This window comes from Triturus cristatus, chromosome 2_1 (genome assembly GCF_964204655.1).
Source record: "Triturus cristatus chromosome 2_1, aTriCri1.1, whole genome shotgun sequence".
Taxonomy (NCBI): domain Eukaryota; kingdom Metazoa; phylum Chordata; class Amphibia; order Caudata; family Salamandridae; genus Triturus; species Triturus cristatus.
This window is the reverse complement of record NC_140581.1, coordinates 258,605,118-258,624,573: the sequence shown is the minus strand read 5'-3', so window position 1 is coordinate 258,624,573 and position 19,456 is coordinate 258,605,118. Positions and strand designations below refer to the sequence as shown.

Here is a 19,456-nt window from a genome sequence, read left to right as displayed (position 1 = left end):
ACTTTATGCCTAGCTATTATCTGGTTTCTACATGCTGTCAAACTGCAGCCCAAAATATGTTTATTCAATACACTTCCAGTTAGTCCATAAGATTTAAGAGTCCCATAGTAAAAGTCAACTTGATGCAGCACATTTATTTGATGCGTTTCAAGGCAGGTGTCGTTATTGTGGAAATAATGTTAAAAAGTCATCGTCTGCCAATAAGGTTTCTAAATCAAAGAGACTGCGCTTTGAAGGTGTGCTTAGAGATAGAGTTGCCAAAAACTCATACAATATTTAGAGAGGTAGAGGTAGGGAGGTAGAGAGCTAGAGGTAGAGAGTAGTAGAGAGCGAGGTAGAGAGAGAGAGGGAGAGAGAGAGGTAGAGAATAGAGATTCGAGAAGTAGAGAGTGTGTAGCAGACAGTTGTAGAGAGTGTGTAGTAGAGTGTGTGTAGTAGAGTGTGTAGTAGAGTGTGTGTAATAGAGTAGTAGAGAGTGAGTAGGAGAGAGTGAGTAGTAGAAAGTGAGTAGTAGAGAGTGTGTAGTAGAGAGTAGTGAGTGTGTAGTAGAGAGTGTGTAGTAGAGTCTGTAGTAGAGAATAGTAGAGAGTGTGTAGTAGAGAGTAGTGAGTGTGTAGTAGTGAGTGTGTAGTAGAGTGTGTAGTAGAGAGTAGTAGAGTGAGTAGTAGAGAGTGAATAGTAGAGTAGTAGAGAGTGAGTAGTAGAGAGAGAGTAGTAGTGTAGTAGAGTGTGTAATAGAGAGTGAGTAGTAGAGATTAGTAGAAAGTGAGTAGTAGAGAGTGAGTAGTAGAGAGCGAGTAGTGTAGTAGAGTGTGTAGTAGAGAGTGTGTAGTAGATAGTGAGTAGTACAGAGTAGTAGACAGTGTGTAGTAGAGAGTGAGCAGTAGAGAGTAGTAGAGTGTGTAGTAGAGAGTAGTAGAGTGTGTAGTAGAGAGTAGTGAGTGTGTAGTAGAGAGTGTGTAGTAGAGTGTGTGTAGTGGAGAGTGCGTAGTAGAGAGTAGTAGAGTGTGAGTAGTAGAGTAGTAGGGAGTAGTAGAGTAGTAGAGAGTGAGTAGCAGAGAGTAGTAGAGAGTGAGTCGTAGAGAGTGTGTAGTAGAGAGTAGTGAGTGTGTAGTAGAGAGTGTGTACTAGAGAATAGTAGAGAGTGTGTAGTAGAGAGTAGTGAGTGTGTAGTAGTGAGTGTGTAGTAGAGAGTGTGTAGTAGAGAGTAGTAGAGTGAGTAAAAGAGAGTGAGTAGTAGAGAGTGAATAGTAGAGTAGTAGAGAGTGAGTAGTAGAGTAGAGTGAGTAGTAGAGAGTGAGTAGTAGAGTAGTAGAGTGTAGTAGTGTAGTAGAGTGTGTAGTAGAGAGTGTGTAGTAGGGAGTGAGTAGTAGAGAGTGAGTAGTAGAGAGGAGTAGTGTAGCAGAGAGTGTTCAGTAGAGAGTGAGTAGAAGAGAGTAGTAGAGAGTGTGTAGTAGAGAGTGACTAGTAGAGAGTGAGCAGTAGAGAATAGTAGTGTGAGTGTGTAGTAGAGAGTGTGTAGGAGAGTAGTAGAGTGTGTAGTAGCGTAGTAGAGAGTGTCTAGTACAGAGTTTGTAGTAGAGAGTTGCGAGTGTGTAGTAGAGAGTAGTGAGTGTGTAGTAGTAAGTGTGTAGTAGAGAGTGGGTAGTAGAGAGTAGTAGAGTGAGTAGTAGAGAGTGAGTAGTAGAGAAGTAGAGAGTAGTAGAGTAGTAGAGAGTGTGCAGTAGAGAGTGTGCAGTAGAGATTGAGTAGTAGTGTAGTAGAGTGTGTAGTAGAGAGTGTGTAGTAGAGAGTAAGTAGTGGAGAGTGTGTAGTAGAGTGAAGTAGATAGTAGTGAGTGTGTAGTAGAGTGTGTAGTATAGAGTGAGTAGTAGAGAATAGTAGAGAGTACAGAGTGTGTGGTAAAGAGTGTGTGGTAGAGAGTGTGTAGAAGAGAGTGTGTAGTAGAGAGTGAGTAGTAGAGAGTGTGTAGTAGAGTGTGTAGTAGAGGGTAGTGAGTGTGTAGTAAAGTGTGTAGTAGAGAGTGAGTAGTAGAGAATAGTAGAGAGAAGTGAGTGTCTAGTAGTGAGTGTGTAGTAGTGAGTGTGTAGTAGAGATTGTGTAGTAGAGAGTAGTAGAGTGAGTAGTGTAGAGTGTGTAGTAGAGTAGTAGAGAGTGTGTAGTAGAGAGTGTGTAGTAGAGTAGTAGTGTAATAGAGTGTGTAGTAGAGAGTGTGTAGTAGAGTGAGTAGTAGAGAATGTATAGTAGAGAGTGTGTAGTAGAGAGTGAGTAGTAGAGAATGTATAGTAGAGAGTGTGTAGTAGAGTAGTGAATGTGTAGTAGAGACTGTGTAGTATAGAGTGAGTAGTAGAGAATAGTAGATAGTAGTGAGTGTGTAATAGAGAGTAAGTAGTAGAGAGTGTGTAGTAGAGTGTAGTAGAGAGTAGTGCGTGTGTAGTAGAGTGTGTAGCATAGAGTGAGTAGTAGAGAATAGTAGAGAGTAGTAGAGAGTGTGTAGTAGAGAGTATGTAGTAGAGAATAGTAGAGAGTGTGTAGTAGATAGTAGTGAGTGTGTAGTAGTGCATGTGTAGTAGAGAGTGTGTAGAAGAGTGTGTAATCGAGAGTACTAGAGTGAGTAATAGAGAGTGAGTACTAGAGAGTGAATAGTAGAGTAGTAGAGAGTGAGTAGTAGAGAGTAGTAGTGTAGTATATAATGTGTAGTAGAGAGTGTGTAGTAGAGTGAGTAGGAGAGAGTAGTAGAGAGTGAGTAGTAGATAGTGAGTAGTAGAGAGTGTGTAGTAGAGAGTAGTGAGTGTGTAGTAGAGAGTGTGTAGTAGTGAATAGTAGAGAGTGTGTGGTAGAGAGTAGTGAGTGTGTAGTAGTGAGTGTGTAGTAGAGAGTGTGTAGTAGAGTGTGTAGTAGAGAGTAGTAGAGTGAGTAATAGAGAGTGAGTAGTAGAGAGTGAATAGTAGAGTAGTAGAGAGTGAGTAGTAGAGAGTAGTAGTGTAGTACTGAGTGTGTAGTAGAGAGTGAGTAGTAAAGAGTGAGTAGTAGAGAGTAGTAGTGTAGTAGAGAGTGTGCAGTAGAGAGTGAGTAGTAGAGAGTAGTAGAGAGAGTGTAGTAGAGAGTGTGCAGTAGAGAGTGACTAGTAGAGAGTGACTAGTAGAGAGTGAGCAGTAGAGAATAGTAGTTTGTAGTAGAGTGTGTAGTAGAGAGTGTGTAGGAGAGTAGTAGAGTGTGTAGCAGAGTAGTAGAGAGTGAGTAGTAGAGTAGTAGAGAGTGTGTAGTAGAGAGTATGTAGTAGAGTAGTGAGTGTGTAGTAGAGAGAAGTGAGTGTGTAGTAGTAAGTGTGTAGAAGAGAGTGGGTAGTAGAGTGTGTAGTAGAGAGTAGTAGAGTGAGTAGTAGAGAGTGAGTAGTAGAGAAGTAGAGAGTAGTAGAGTAGTAGAGAGTGTGTAGTAGAGAGTGTGCAGTAGAGAGTGAGTAGTAGAGAGTAGTAGTGTAGTAGAGTGTGTAGTAGAGAGTGTGTAGTAGAGAGTAAGTAGTGGAGAGTGTGTAGTAGAGTGTAGTAGAGCGTAGTGAGTGTGTAGTAGAGAGTGTGCAGTATAGAGTGAGTAGTAGAGAATAGTAGAGAGTAGAGAGTGTGCGGTAGAGAGTGTGTAGTAGAGAGTGTGTAGTAGAGAGTGAGTAGTAGAGAGTGTGTAGTAGAGTGTGTAGTAGAGAGTAGTGAGTGTGTAGTAGAGTGTGTAGTATAGAGTGAGTAGTAGAGAATAGTAGAGAGAAGTGAGTGTCTAGTAGTGAGTGTGTAGTAGTGAGTGTGTAGTAGAGATTGTGTAGTAGAGAGTAGTAGAGTGAGTAGTGTAGAGTGGGTAGTAGAGTAGTAGAGAGTGTGTAGAAGAGAGTGTGTAGTAGAGTAGTAGTGTAATAGAGTGTGTAGTAGTGTGTAGTAGAGAGTGAGTAGTAGAGAGTGAGTAGTAGAGAATGTGTAGTAGAGTGTGTGTAGTAGAGTAGTGAGTGTGTAGTAGAGACTGTGTAGTATAGAGTGAGTAGTAGAGAGTGTGTAGTAGAGAGTAGTGAGTGTGTAGTAGAGTGTGTAGTATAGATTGAGTAGTAGAGAATAGTAGAGAGAAGTGAGTGTCTAGTAGTGAGTGTGTAGTAGTGAGTGTGTAGTAGAGATTGTGTAGTAGAGATTGTGTAGTAGAGAGTAGTAGAGTGAGTAGTGTAGAGTGGGTAGTAGAGTAGTAGAGAGTGTGTAGTAGAGAGAGTGTAGTAGAGTAGTAGTGTAATAGAGTGTGTAGTAGTGTGTAGTAGAGAGTGTGTGGTAGAGAGTGAGTAGTAGAGAATGTGTAGTAGTGTGTGTAGTAGAGTAGTGAGTGTGTAGTAGAGACTGTGTAGTATAGAGTGAGTAGTAGAGAATAGTAGAGAGTAGTGAGTTTGTAGTAGAGAGTGTGTAGTAGAGAGTGAGTAGTAGAGAGTGAGTAGTATAGAATAGTAGAGAGTAGTGAGTATCTAGTAGAGAGGGTGTAGTAGAGAGTAGTGAGTGTGTAGCAGAGAGTGTGTAGTATAGAGTTAGTAGTAGAGAATAGTAGAGAGTAGTGAGTATGTAGTAGAGAGTGTGTAGTAGAGAGTGTGTAGTACAGAGTGTGTAGTAGAGTGTGTAGTAGAGTGTGTAGTAGAGAGTAAATAGTAGAGAGTAGTAGTGTAGTAGAGTGTGTAGTAGAGAGTGAGTAGTAGAGAGCGTGTAGTAGAGTAGTGAGTGTGTAGTAGAGTGTGTAGTAGAGCGTGAGTAGTAGAGGATAGTAGAGAGTAGTGAGTGTGCAGTAGTGAGTGTGTAGTAGAGAATGTATTAGAGAGTGTGTAGTAGAGAGTGAGTACTAGAGAGTAGTAGTGTAGTACAGTGTGTAGTAGAGAGTGTAGTAGAGTGAGTAGTAGAGTGTAGTAGAGAGTAGTGAGTGTGTAGTAGTGAGTGTGTAGTAGAGAGTAGTAGAGTGAGTAGTAGAGATTGTGTAGTAGAGAATGTGTAGTAGAGAGTGTGTAGTAGAGAGTAGTGAGTGTGTAGTAGAGAGTGTGTAGTAGAGTGTGTAGTAGAGAGTGTGTAATATAGAGTGAGTAGTAGAGAATAGTAGAGAGTAGTAGAGAGTGTGCAGTAGAGAGTAGTGAGTGTGTAGTAGTGAATGTGTAGTAGTGAGTAGTAGAGAGTGAGTAGTAGAGTAGTAGAGAGTGAGTAGTAGGGAGTGTAGTAGAGAGTGAGTAGTAGAGAGTAGTAGTGTATTAGAGTGTGTAGTAGAGAGTGTGTAGTAGAGTGTGTAGTAGAGAGTGTGTAATATAGAGTGAGTAATAGAGAATAGTAGAGAGTGTGCAGTAGAGAGTAGCGAGTGTGTAGTAGTGAATGTGTAGTAGTGAGTAGTATTGAGTGAGTAGTAGAGAGTGAGTAGTAGGGAGTGTAGTAGAGAGTGAGTAGTAGAGAGTAGTAGTGTATTAGAGAGTGTAGTAGAGAGTGAGTAGTAGAGAGTAGTAGAGAGTGTTTAGTAGAGAGTGAGTAGTAGAGAGTAGTAGAGAGTGTGTAGTAGAAAGTGAGTAGTAGAGAGTGAGTAGTAGAGATTATTAGTGTGTAGTTGCGTGTGTAGTAGATAGTGTGTAGGAGAGTAGTAGAGAGTGTGTAGTAGAGTAGTAGAGAGTGAGTAGTAGGGAGTAGTATGGTAGTAGAGAGTGAGTAGTAGGGAGTGTGTAGGAGAGAGATGCGCTCCGCCATCCTGTGCTCGCGCTTGGCAATGGGGGACCTGGAAAAAAGAAACACATTAAACATTTACAATTGTCAACAACCTCATCCCTAGAAAACATAACAGCGTTAAATAAAGCGTACCTTGGCATCGCTGCGCTCCGCCATCCTGTGCTCGCGCTTGGCAATGGGGGACCTGGAAAAAAAGAAACACATTAAACATTTACACAATTGTCAACAACCTCATCCCTAGAAAACATAACATAGCGCTAAATAAAGCGTACCTTTGCATCGCTGCGCTCCGCCACCGCCATCCTGTGCTCGCTTGTCAATGGGGCACGTAATGACACCGGACCTGGAAAAAAAGAAACACATTAAACATTTACGCAATTGTCAACAACCTCATCCCTAGAAAACATAACAGCGCTAAATAAAGCGTATCTTTGCATCGCTGCGCTCCGCTATCCTGTGCTCGCTTGTCAATGAGGCACGTAATGACACCGGACCTGTTAAAAAAAATAGAAAATAGATTAAAGAAACACAGATTATAAAATATAACAGACTTTTACCGCCATGTAGGGCAACAAGGCACAACGAACCTAGAAATAAAAGAAACAAAAGACAGCATACAGTTACAGTTACAAAGTCATTATTTTTTTAAAGTGCAAGAAGCAAAAAATAAACCTACTGTCTAACGCCGTGGATAAAAGATCCAATCCCGCAGGGCGTGGTTAAAAGGAGACAGGGTGGCAACAATCAGCGAGTGGCATGCCTTCAGTGCAATCATTGCACTGCCTTTGGCATAATTCGTGACGCCAAATGACGCGCACGAATCAAAGTTGAAGGCGGAGCTGGGACGAGGCTTCTGGAATCTTATCGATTCCAAAAAGCCTCATATGACGAAGCAGAGCATGCGCTGCCTACGTCAGGCCGAGACCTAAAAACTGCTTCAGAATCCACAACTCGAGGGAGGCAGCACTGAGTTGGTTGAGGAAGTTACAGGAAATAAGTGGTGTATGACTCAGGGAATGGGTATGCACATCTGGGCTACAGGGAAGACTAGGCTGACTCGTCTGGGCTAATGAAAGCAACCACTCGACTAGCACTTCGTGGGAAGTTTTGTAACGGACTGCGAACGCAGGACGAGCCAGTTGCTGGCCGAGCTCTTGTAAGTCCCATGTCACGCATAAATGTAGCCACTGTCCCAGTTCACTCCTCGAGAGGGTTAGAAAAAAAACGAGTGTCTGTAAATCAAAAGTGAAAGTGCCTGCAAAGCGGGAACAAATCATCCTCTCGTGCTCTGAAAGCTTTAATAGCGCATGAATATACATATTTCCGAGGCCAATCATAAGAAATTTGAAAATGGGCAATGATTAAACATTATTTTTGATGTTTTTGCTGCACTGTTTCTAGCGTTTCGGGACAGGGGTTTCCAATGAGGTAAACAAGCCCATTCTAAATATACCGCTCTCTCTTGTTAATCAGAAGTGAGGAGGAGGCAGCCACAGCTCGCTCGAGAGGGAGCAAAGAGCAGCTGCTTAGAACAAACAACCCAGCAGGAGTCACGTGGGGGAGGCAGCAGTAAACAAGCCCTTGTGGCACTCAAGCTTCAGCTGTAAACATCGTAAGCTAACTCGCGGGTGCCGCGATTGCTTAAAAAGTAAAGAAATACAAAAAAAAAAAAATTCTATTTCTTTACTTTTTAAGCAATCAGGGCACCCTCGCTTTAGCTTATGACGTTTACAGCTAAAGCTCGAGTGCCACCATGGCAACAGTAAGCACATTAACCCCTTCAGTGCCCATGACGAGCTGGACTCGTCATGGGCCGCGGTGGCGCTGTGCCCATGACGAGTCCAGCTCGTCATAGACCCCGCCCGCTAATGCAACGGCCGGCACTGGGCGGGGAAAGGGGCGGGCACTGAAGGGGTTAAAAAATAAAAATTGCTTGCATTCCAAGCCACCTGGGAGCTGCCTTGGGAAGACTGGAACTGGGCGAGTGATTGCTGCAATAAAATGTAAGCAGCTGTGTCTGAGCACCCACAGTGTAACACAAGGTAGAAAACATAATAAAATAGTCCCCCCAAGAGCAGATCAACAGAACAAAGCGTAATTATATTGTACTAAGTCCCTGCTCCTTGGAGGACAAGCATTTGCAATGCAATAGGTCTCGCATCTGCCAAAGTTTGAGCTATTGGCATTGTAAATGATAATGTGTTTTATTTGCATGTTTTGAAAACCTGCAAGTGGTGCTTAAACGTGCACTTTGTACTTTTAGTCGTTGCAGACGAGAAACAAGGCTGGCAGTAACTGTGCCTGTTTTACTGCCAGCCTTGCTTCTTGTAAGCAAGGACAAGGAGTCATTTACAATGCCAATAGCTCAAACTATCGCAAATGCGAGACCTATTGCATTGCAAATGCTTATTTTCTTTGCATTTCTGCAACTGTTAAGAAAGTCTTTGCTGCACTTTCACGCACATTTTAAGTGATTTCTAGAGCACAGCTGGTTAACATTTACAGACCTCCCGAAAACACCTGAATATCGCACATTTAATCACAGGACACAGATCTTTCCGCTAAAGGGGGGCCATTCATCAGATTAATAGGGGGCTGAGGCTCGTTTGGCCTAACAAGGCGGATCATTTTCCAAGCCATCAATAAATCTGATACATAAACCGTGGAATAAACGTAATGTAAACATATGACAAAGTGGGCTTCTTTAATGTGAGGGTCTCTTGTCCTGCGTGATATATATAAGGCCCGGGCCTGGACCTATTATTAGCAAATCTTTAAAATATACATACAGTGTACTATGGCTCCGCCCATAGGAGCAACTATTTCTCTCTCCTCTGGTGTTATGGGCTGTTTGGTGTATAATCACACCACCTATGGAGTGCCTGAATTGCAATGCACAATGGAATATTGTACATTTTAAAAGTGCACTAAATCGTCACACTTTAAATTATTTGCCATTTATGCATTGTATAAAGGAAAAAAATTGTTTAGCATTTGTTTTCTCACTTTTGTAAATATTTTAGTTCGAATTAGCACTTTTCCAGCAGGAGTTCTCAATACACTGATAAAAAAGCATTGGCAAATACAAAAGGCCTGACTGTATTATGGCAAAACAATCATATAGAAATGCTGTTCACATACTTTAGCACATTAAAGCCAGAACTCTTGGCTCTGCTAACGCTTGTTTTCTAATGATTGACTTGGAGGCGGGCCCATGTTAATAGTCCTTTCCTGCTCTGCGTCCGCCTCCTCAGAGGTGACAGGTTTTAAATATAAATGTTTAGAGCACCCACATGTTTATTGGGGGTACTATAAGCGGACCTTCCAGGGCTCGAAGGAATTTGGGACTTGGACCCCTCCTGTATCAAGGCCTGGCTTTTAAAGTGTTACACACACAAGGATGTGAAACCGGAAGAGGTAAATACAAGGAGGGGGGTGGGAGCGGAAGGAAAGGATGATGGATGAATGGATGGGAAGGCATATGTGAATAGTGTCCACAAGCCCCCCCCAAAAACACCTGTATGATATCATGTCGATAACGATGGGTTGAAGTAAAAGTAAAAAAGGGAGAGAAGGGGGTAAAGGCGGAGAATGATGGAGGAAGGGTGAGCGGAATGAAGGAAGTGAAGGGAAGGATGTATACTGAAGGGGAGAAAAGGAAGGAGGCGGGACATAAAGGGGAGCGAAGGGGGACAAGGACCAAGAGAAGAGAGGGAATGGAGCAATAGGAAAATAGACAGGAAGACAAGGAAAAAGAGAAGAGGTCGAGAACAGACGAATGGGAAGAGGAGAAAGGGAAAGGGGAAGAGAGAAAGGGGAGACAAGCTAGGGGAGAAGACAGAAGGATGAGAAAAGGGAGGGGAGATAATGTAGAAAGAGAAAGGAGCTAAATGAAAGGTGAGGAAGAGCTGAATGCTGCACAGAGAGGAAAGACTGGAGAAGACAAGAGGGCTAGGAAAGGAAACAGCAGGGGAATAAGAAGTAAAGATGGGCGGACTTTATGAGTGGGAAAGAAATGAGGAAAAGGGAAGGACAGACGAGAGGAGGAACACGAAAGATGATAGAAAGTAGAGCAGGACGATGGTAAAAAAACAAGGATGAAGAGTTGAAAGGAGGGAAGGAGGTGGAGAAAATGTTGGGAGGAAGGGGGGACCGATGGCAGAAGCTATGAGATGCTGTGAAGTGGGGAAAGAAAAGGACAATGTGCAGCTGGTGGTGGAGCACACTAGGAGCTAGATTTTCAGTTTCTATGCTTTTAAAGCCATGCCCTTATTTACATCGGCCACACCCCCATGAGAGACCCCCGCCCCCAGTTTTTTCATCCCTCTTAAAGCCCAGGGTGGTTTTGTGGAACCAACCCCTTGCATGCAGGAGTCGCTTCTTCGTGGCGACAGTCACCCAATGTCACTTTATTATCCTGCACCTCCAATGGCAGATCCACGACTGAACTGGTCTGGATGTTTTTAAGGACAAACTGGAGGTGTCTCGTGTTTCATGGCTTTCTGGTCCCAACTGGGGACCTCAGACAAGCCTCAACGGCTAAGCGTAGTGCCCATGAAGGATTCACAGTGCCACCGGGTAGAGTGTAAGGACGTTATTCTCTTTTAAATACAGAAAGTCCGCCTACAAAATACATAATAGAAGGGTTTTAGGTGGGATGAAAAACTGTGGGGGGAGGAGGGGCTCTCAAATGGGCATGACTGATGTAATTAAGGGTGCGGTTTACAAGCACATATGCTTAACTTTGTGTGCCACCCGACTGGTATTGTTTACTTTGTCATTACATCCAGATATATAATACAGCAAGTAATATTACACGTACGACAAGCCAGTATTATTGGCTTTGTCAATGGTTGTTAGTTGCATAAGATAAATAAGCACCAACCATGGCTTCGTAGTATAGCATTTTGAAAATGCTTCCGTCTGAAATGGTGGGACGGTGAAATGACTATAAGAGTCTCCTTGAAGTTACATCAGAGGCTGCGAAGGGGGGCACTGCTGCAGAGTTGAGATTTCGTTTTCACCCTGATGGTGAGAGCAAAACTGGAGAGTCCTGTAGAGACCCGTCTCAGCACCAGCTTTTTAGTACTGCCGGTGCTGAGCACCAGCAAGACCCTGCCCACTTAAAGCCGTGCATAATACCTTAGTCAAGCAATTCTGGTTTGTTGGTCACTATAAAGCACAGGCACACCACGCCACCGACAGGGGCCTTGGGAAGGTATTATGGGTCCATGCATCGAAGAGGTACGCTTAAATATATTTAAAACTGCAGAACTTTACAGGATTCATCAGCTCGCTTTGTTAAAAGAGGGCCTTGGGTGGACCTAACATGGGAAGTGAAAAGGATGCAGGAGTCTGGAAGTAATGCTTTTTTTTCTACATTTTCTAATATATTATTTTAACAACTTCGCCGGTGTTTTTTAATCAGCTCTAGAAATTTAAACTAGGGTGGGAGCGCCATTGAGGTCTCGAACCAACTTTAAGCCAGATATATGGCCTTTGTTTTGCTAAGCCAGATACATGGCTCTGGTTCAGCTCGATATATTCTTGGAACCTCGGGCAAACACAAATTGAACAGCGTTGGGGCTACAGCCAACCCTTCCCGTGTTTAATTTGTAGGAAAAGAAGTGCTGGGACTCTCATCAGGGGCAGCTTCGGAAAGCACATTTCTCTTATTAGGCTGCCTAGCAGAGAGCACACAAACCGCACAAGTGAAGAGGTAGTGTGGTTTAAAGTAGGCCTTGGTGGTCAATTCCGTTCCGCTTGCGGAATTTGGGTAATTTCGTATTCCGCGGAGAACGCGGAATTACTCGAAATTCTGCATTCCGCGGCTTCGGGGAATTTTTTGCCTGTTTGCGTTCTCAAAATGCGTGTTCGCGAGATATATCCCCGCGAGCACGCAAACAGCGATCGCGAACAGGAAAAAAGCATCGCGAACAAGCAATTCCGCGTGTTCGTGGAATTTCTGCGTGTTTACGGAGATTTTTTTACGTTTTCGCGGAGCTTTGCGTAGCGCGACTACGCAAATTCCGCCCACCCCTATTTTAAAGGCCAAAACTGCCGACGTAGGAGCTGGGAAAGCAGGTTGGAGTCTCGGCTTTCGCTCAATAGCCTGTGATTCTGGACGAATTACGTAATCTACCTATAACCACCAAAAATGAATGTGTCCTGAACTGGAGCTCAAGCACTGGTGTGGATTATTAAGTCCCGGTACTGAGCACCGGAAACAACCGGCTCACATTCAGCACTGCACTCTCCCCATATCTAAATCACCATTGCACAATGTGAAGCCCGGTAACCTGGGTTCAATCCCGGGTTCCCTGTTTGAGACAGCATGCAGTTTCTGTTTTTCATCCGTGAGTTGGCTGTTGAATAGGTCTCCACGTCCACCCGCCCACAACACAGAGAATCACCGCCGGTGGCTACAATAATCATACAGGCAACTCCGCACATGACGACTGCTCCCTTGCACGTCCCATGAGCAGTAGACATCGCACCTTGAGTGGGCTGCACAACCTACCAATGAGAGCCACACAGACGTTTGATGAGGCTGGAGCTCTTTGCAAACACAAACAGCCAGAGGGACTGGAGAAGAGTCAGTCACAATTGGTTCACCTCCTCCCCCACGTGCAGAAGCTCCATGCCTTCTGCAGATACCCCACCCCTCTGGTGGCTGCACGGCCTGCACTCTCCCCGATGCTCGTCACTCGTTATAATTTACTGATTTTAGTAAGGCCGCTTATTATTACATTGAACCCTGTAAACTCCGATCAGTAGCAGGACAAGGACCGCGCTGCTGCCGGAGCATGGGGATCTCTTGTCTTTATGGGGCCATGTGTTTCTTAATTTAGAAACACATGGCCCCATAAAGATAAGAAAGTGCTATGCAACAGACGCAAAGTAAGCCACCGAGTCCGGCTCGGAGGCCAAAGGGCGTCTACCGAAAACCCTAATTTCCATTGGCAGGCCACCGTTTAGCATGAACGGTGACGCCAGCCAATGGAAATGAGGGGCGGGGCTTAAAGCCCCTTTCTGAAATCTCTTTCATCACAAGAGTCTCGCAGAGCGTTGCTGTGCAACGCTACGCGAGACCTAAAAAAGGAGGGCCAAAGAGGCAGGACTGGCCACTAGTAAGCAAGGATTTTTAAAGAACATTGAAACAAACAAATGAGAATCAAGGAATGGCATTTGGCCCACAGAGATATATGTATACTAAAGTATAAAAGAGGTCGTATGCGTACGCTCTTCCTAAAAACCCTTGCAGTGACAGAGCAGCATAGTAAACAAGCATTGGCATAGCCAATAGGTCTCGCCTTTGGGACCTTATAAGTATTTAGTTATGCAGCAGGTCCCGAAGGCGAGACCTATTAGCTATGCCAATGCTTGTTTTTTTATTACAAGCATGCCACAAAACTGAAAAAAATGGAAAATTAAAACATGCCACTACTGAAAAGTGGCAGCCACATCCTTGCAAAAAAGAGGTGACTTAAAAAAACGAAGAAAAAAAACTAGCCATTGCAATATAAATTCAATAGAACATCGTGGATGCTTTCTATCAGGCAGGTGTGTTTAGGACATATATTTTGAACACAAAGGATTTCAAAAAAATAAAAAAGGATAATTAATGGGAAGAAAAAAGTATTGCTAACGTAAAGTACTGACCCACTAATCCTGGCACGGATGTGCGCTTCTATTTTAGATAAACGTGCATATGTGATCAGGCTAAACACTGTCACTCACAGTACAACAGAGCCAAAGGCGGAAATGGACTGACCTATTTCCCTTTCCCCATGCTGTGGTAGGCTGAAACAAACTATGAATGACATATGAATAGACAAATAGATGACCAAGGCCTAACCCGGTTAGCAGAAATTGATTCAATATATTTGCACATGAAATAACCACGATTTTATCTGCTCCCTAAATCTTAACAGATTCGATTCTTACCTTAAATCAATTGGTTTAGAATCCCACAGCACCACTCCTTGAGCCTACGATGCTCAGGGGCCCATCCATTTTGCTCCTCTTTTGTGAGAATGAATTTGAGAAGAGCACAGACTGCAACCAGGGCTTTATTTAAAACATTTACGAACTAGACACGAAGGTCTGCTTGGATAATACATTCTATGCATAATGTTTTGCTGATTTGAATACAATCCTTTGTGCGCCCCATTCCAGGCGGAATAACTCATAAAAGCCAGATTTAGGTGCAGGCATATAGCTAGACACTTTCATTCCCAGCTCCATAATCTGCCTGCCTTGTAGTAGAGCCGTAAATACATTTGTTAATTTTATCTGAAGTATTTGGAGTTATTCCTCAATGGCTGTGGAGGGCCGGGCACACACTCGGGTTCTGTATTTTGACGTTTCATGGGAGGAATATCAGGTGTGGGTTTTTCTACAGGACATGTCTGTTCCTCTCATATTTTAAATTGTGAGATGCATTATTTACATTTACGACCTTTATATAAGATTTTTCATTCGAAGTGCGGAAATTGTGTTAAAGGTGGAATTATTTAATCAGTCAATATCTGATACCTGCAGCAGAGTGCTGGTACTGCTGTCACAATTAGAGCCAGACAGTCTTTCTGAGAAGCATTGTGATTGTCCCAACAAATGTGTCAGTCCTGCGATAATGTTTGGAGACTGTTGTATTAAAAGTATAGCAGCCCCATAATCAGAAGTTAGCTCTGTCCCTTTAAATGTATGACTTCATGAGCCAAAAATAATAAAAACGTACAATGCCATATTTGACATCGAGAACAGCACGTTGCAAGGTACAATAAAGACTTTGCTAGTTGGAAACGTATTTACGACTCGAAAAGTAGGCTTTGTGACAAGTTGTGAATGAAAGGTGGGGGGCTCCGGTACATTAGCAACGTAATATATGGTTGCAAACCACTGACAGGTCACAGCAGTTCTTTATTCGTAAAATATGAAGTGCCATGGCCCTTCTAGGAAGGCAACTGCAGCCTGCACCACCCATTTGCCCCTGCCAGCACTGCCTATGACAGTACCAACATAACACCTAACCATTGCAATCCTACAGGTGTGACAATTCAGACTATATACAGGCCACAAAAAGCTATAATAATGGTGTGATGCTGTGGTATTATTCGTTTACAATGCAGGTTGTTGTGTTCATCTCATAATTAAACATACTGCACCACTAGAGCCTGTGCTGACAATTAAGTGCCGGTGTTGAGCACCGGAAACCACTGACTCAAATTAATCTCTGGGTCACAGACCTGTCAAAGGAGGTGGTACTGACAGCTTTACAAACATATTCTACTCTATGAATCACAGCAGAGGACATTGGGGGAGAAGGCTCCAGTCCAGGAGACCAGGGCATGCCCCATTTGATGCCATTGTATAATATCTATTCCTTTCCTTTTAGGGGCCGCTATTTCTTCAGGGGTTGCTATCCTCATCACATTCTCCAGTTGCCCACCCCCCCCAGTTCATGTTATGTACGCCACTGTCTGCTACCCACCTCAGAGAGACGCTGCCGGAACCTCTCTCCCTGCCGCCGTAATCCAGACACCACACAACTCCTACCCACTGCCCCCACCCCCCACTCGCCGCCTTGCAAAACGTTCAGCTTTAAAGAAGCACGGGCAGGCACAGAAACACTGTGTGCCTTCAAGTCTGTGTGCGGAAATCAAGGGCTTCCCTCAGATCCCATGCATACTTGAGAAGAGCAGCGCAAGAGCAGCTGCACGGAGTCAGCGCCTCGGGGGCAGGGGAAACAAGACTTTATAGGAGATGATATTTTAACAGTGCATGTGCGTGTGCACGCGTGTGTTAGGCACACAGAAACCCACATGGTACCGAGCGATAGGAGGAAGGAAAGGGTACGCGCCAGGAGGGCGTACTGTAAACAGACACGCAGCGGAAGTTATAAAGTGTACAGAAAAGATAAGGAGGAGGTAGTTCTGTGCAGAGGGGGTATACCGATTGTGGCGGTAGAGGCAGATGAAGGGCCAATCACGTCAATCAGTACAGAATGCTTATTTCAGACACACAGAGATTCCTGCAAATCAAACTTTGACTCAGAGAAAAGGGAATGAAAGGAAGAAACAAGACAAGCCTGGAAGTGGTGCGCGCGCGAGCGTGATTGTGCCAGCCGCGGCGAAAGTGAAAGCGCCGCGTTTGCCCATATGTTTCCAATTAACCCGACCGCGAGACTCGATAATTGGAAACATATGACGCTCATGCTCGCTCCCGCGGACCCTACGCCACAGAACAGAGAAGGCGGAACATGACCCCCCCTTGGGCACATTGCGTGCTGTCTTTCTCAGGAAGACAGCATGCAAAGCCCAATAGCAAGTGATAAATTTCAAGCACACGCACAAGTGTTTGTTTGGAATTTAAAAGCTCTTACAAAATGCCTCGCAGAGCAACGCATGCGCGCTGGCTCAGGCGAGACCTAAAAACCAAGAGCTGAGCAAGTGTCATGCACTTTATTTCCTTTATTCTGGTGACCGCTAGTGGTTAAAGTACGTATTTGCATTGTTTTGTTATCAGCTTGTCGCACCCTTACAAAATACTCTTATTAGTTTTGCAAACCGTCTAAATGTATTTTTAAATGTTATGTATAACTTGAGTGGTGTTTTTCTCCCTTTCCAGTGAGCAAGTGATCCTGTGTTTCCCATTGGACCAGAAATAAGCCATCAACATGCGGCAAAACCTGAAAATAACTGCCTCAGCCGTCACATTAATTTTATTACTTTTTATAAACACAGATTTGATGGACGGTGAGTAATGGTCAAAGTATTTTTAAAGCATACTGTAAAAAGCGAATAATTTGAACCCCAAACTGAAGGTCGACATCCACAATCCGTTGGTCTGTTAAATGAAGTAACAACAGTTTTATAAGTGCAGTCTTATTTTTTATGTCTCAGACTACTTGAAATTCCTCATTGTTTTACTGAAGTTTGGCAGAGACCTTTAGTTTGTCGTTATGACCTTAAATAATAATAATTTTTAAAAAAATGATTCCATCTATGAGGCATTCATTACAATATCCAGTGGTGGCTCTTCCACTAAGGCAGAGGAGCATCGCCCGTAAAAGAAAGGAAAAATAAAATGATAATAACATGAAGATATTATAATTTTATTCTTCACTGCTGCGGCAGCATGAGGGCAAGGCGAGGCTGCTCTGCTGACTGAGCAGGGTGGGAGTGGTGGGCACACTAAAGTGCGCATGATGCTTAAACAGTCATGCGCACTTTAGCATGTTCTCCATGCAGGCTGCATTACAGCCTGCACGGAGAACATGCCTAGGCCCCAGTCCAGGTCTGAGAACCGAACCACAGTGCTCAGACCAATCACAACGCTGAATTGCAGCGTTGTGATTGGCTCAAGTGAGCCTGGCTGCTTCATGCTTGGTGGAGGAGAGATGGCGTGGGACAAAACGGCAAGGAGGAGAGTGAATGTTTTCTTTTTTTTGTAAGTATACCCCCTTACCCTCTAGCCCCCACCCAACCTCACCTCCTCAGATACGTTCTGGCCGCCACTGACAATAACTGAAATGTAGGATGTGAAACTTCTTTTGGTACAAAAGATTTTCAGAAGAGCAAACCTCTCACCTAAACAAACGTCAGCAGATTGCATGCCTTCCATTCATCAGCATGATATAAATTTCTGTTGTGCTATTCGTGGGAAAGGAGAGCAGACTAAAGTGGCGGCCACCACAACCAACGGGAGGTGAGCTGGTGGAAGGAGCGTGGGAGGGGAGTGTGCGGCGGGGTGTAAGATAATATTTAAAATTTAAATAAGGACCTGAAGCTGACGGCCGCCTCCCTCGTCCCGCATCCTCTTCTCTTCCCGGTGCCGCTAGGACAGACTCCCATCCAATCCCTGCGCTGCTGCCCTAGCAGAGCAGTGTGGGGATTGGCTCTGAGCAGGCTGAGAAGACGCTCAGGCAAGGGAGTCTGTGGGAGTTTCTCCAGCCCGGCTGTTCAATGCAGCCGGGCTGGAGAAACCTAAGTGCGCGTGTGTGTTTTGGTCAGCCTGAGACGGCCCGCCAAACACATATGCGCAGGAGTGCACATAGCACTCGTCCTCCTGTGCCCCACCCCTCCCTTCACAGGCTGGGTCAGAGCCGCCAAATGAAAAATAAAACGATGCTAGAACATCGTTTTATTTTTCATTTGCTGGCTCCGAGCCAGGCAGTGGGGCGATGCACCTCCACCATTGCAGAGGAGCCAACCCTGCTAGTGTGTGACCATGTGTTGTGCAAACTGTGTCTTAATCCGTTCTTAGTCTCTGCCCATCTGGGTGTGCCCAGGCATTACCACTACTTCCGGCTGAACTGGGCAGCCTTGGAGGGAGAGAGAATGGGGAAGAAATGGGATGAGGGCGTAAACTGACACACTCATAAGGCACCAGTCCACATCTCGCTCAGATCACATCCCATGTGGTGTTTCACTGACACACTCCTTTCACAACCATAAATAAGAGTGCCGATTTTGTTCAATGTGTAGTGCAATTAATTATCTCAATATCTAGTTCGACAGATTAGCATCCAAAGTATGATGTTGTTTTTTTTTTTTAATTCTTTCTTTTGATAAACAAACAGCAGGCTTCACATACCATTTTGAGTGGCATGATCAAGTCATCACACATGTGTAATCATCTTGGCATCACAGTTCCCCATATCATACATGATCCATACGGATTGTCAAGGCGCTTTTACGGCTTCACAATTCCCATGTCCCTAACCTCTGTAATCTCTCCAATCCCCCACACTTTCTCCCACTTCTTGGGGCTGTATAGACCACTTGTTCCACCCTCTGGCACCAATCCAGATCTGCGTTCCAATCATCGAGCTGGGGTGACCGTAGCACCCCAAGTCCTCACAATATTACGTTTTGCAACCCCGCAGACAGATTTCTTTTGTTTTAGGCCAATCCTGGCCCCCTTTTTTTCCCAGCAGAAGCCATCCAGGCTTCACCGGGATCTGAACTCCAGTTAACCTCGCTATTATCGACGTGATTTGGGCCCAGTAATGTTGAAATTCCCTACAGTCCCATAATGTGTGATAGAAGGACTCCTCGCCCCCACAACCCCTTCTACACATTGGGGAATGCGCTCTTCACATTTCATTTTCTGCAGGACGACCTGTGCATAATAAGATCTATGGAGGATCTTGAGTTGAACCAATCGGAATCTCGCTCTGAAGGAGATCCTCCGAGCGGCCTGGAGGATCCAGTCTTCATCATCTAGTGTTTTCCGCAAATCACCCTCCCATGTCTGCCTGAAGGGGCCTAGTAGATCTGGGGAATTGTTGAGTAATTACTTATAGATTAGAGACCCTCCCATCTGTGACAGGGCCTCGGTTAATAAACGGTCCTCTAGTGGCGAGGGATCGGGCAGTTGATCCCCCATTGGCAAGTGGCAGTGTAGTGCATGTCCCAGCTGAGTGTGTCGAAATCGTCAACTAAATCAAGTTCTTTTTGCAGGTCATGAAACTGTATGTATGTGTGGTTCCTCCAGACATTGCCCAGGTGCTGTATGCCAATAAGTCTCCATTTATGGAATTCACCCAACCCTGTTATCTCTGGCAGGAGTGCACTGTACTACATCGGAGTCGGAGTCTGAGCTGTTAGTTCCCCTTTCCAGCCCAGAAAATTAGTAGCTTTGTGCCATGTATGTACTACGACTTGTCTATGTTGTGGCCAGTTGCCCCTACCCATCTTACCATACAATAGTCTCTCCCACCCCTTCCCCTCCCCCCGAGACCA

At 44.5% G+C, this 19,456-nt stretch overlaps 1 pseudogene across 1 annotated transcript in view; it reads left to right on the top strand.

Moving 5' to 3' along the window:
* The window catches only part of LOC146864063 (prolactin receptor-like), a 216,396-nt pseudogene that overhangs the window by 73,232 nt on the left and 123,708 nt on the right, over window positions 1-19,456 (top strand). Inside the window, exon 2 of the transcript XR_014970045.1 lies at window positions 16,338-16,465. The product of XR_014970045.1 is annotated as a prolactin receptor-like (transcript). The remainder of the gene's footprint in view (window positions 1-16,337; window positions 16,466-19,456) is intronic.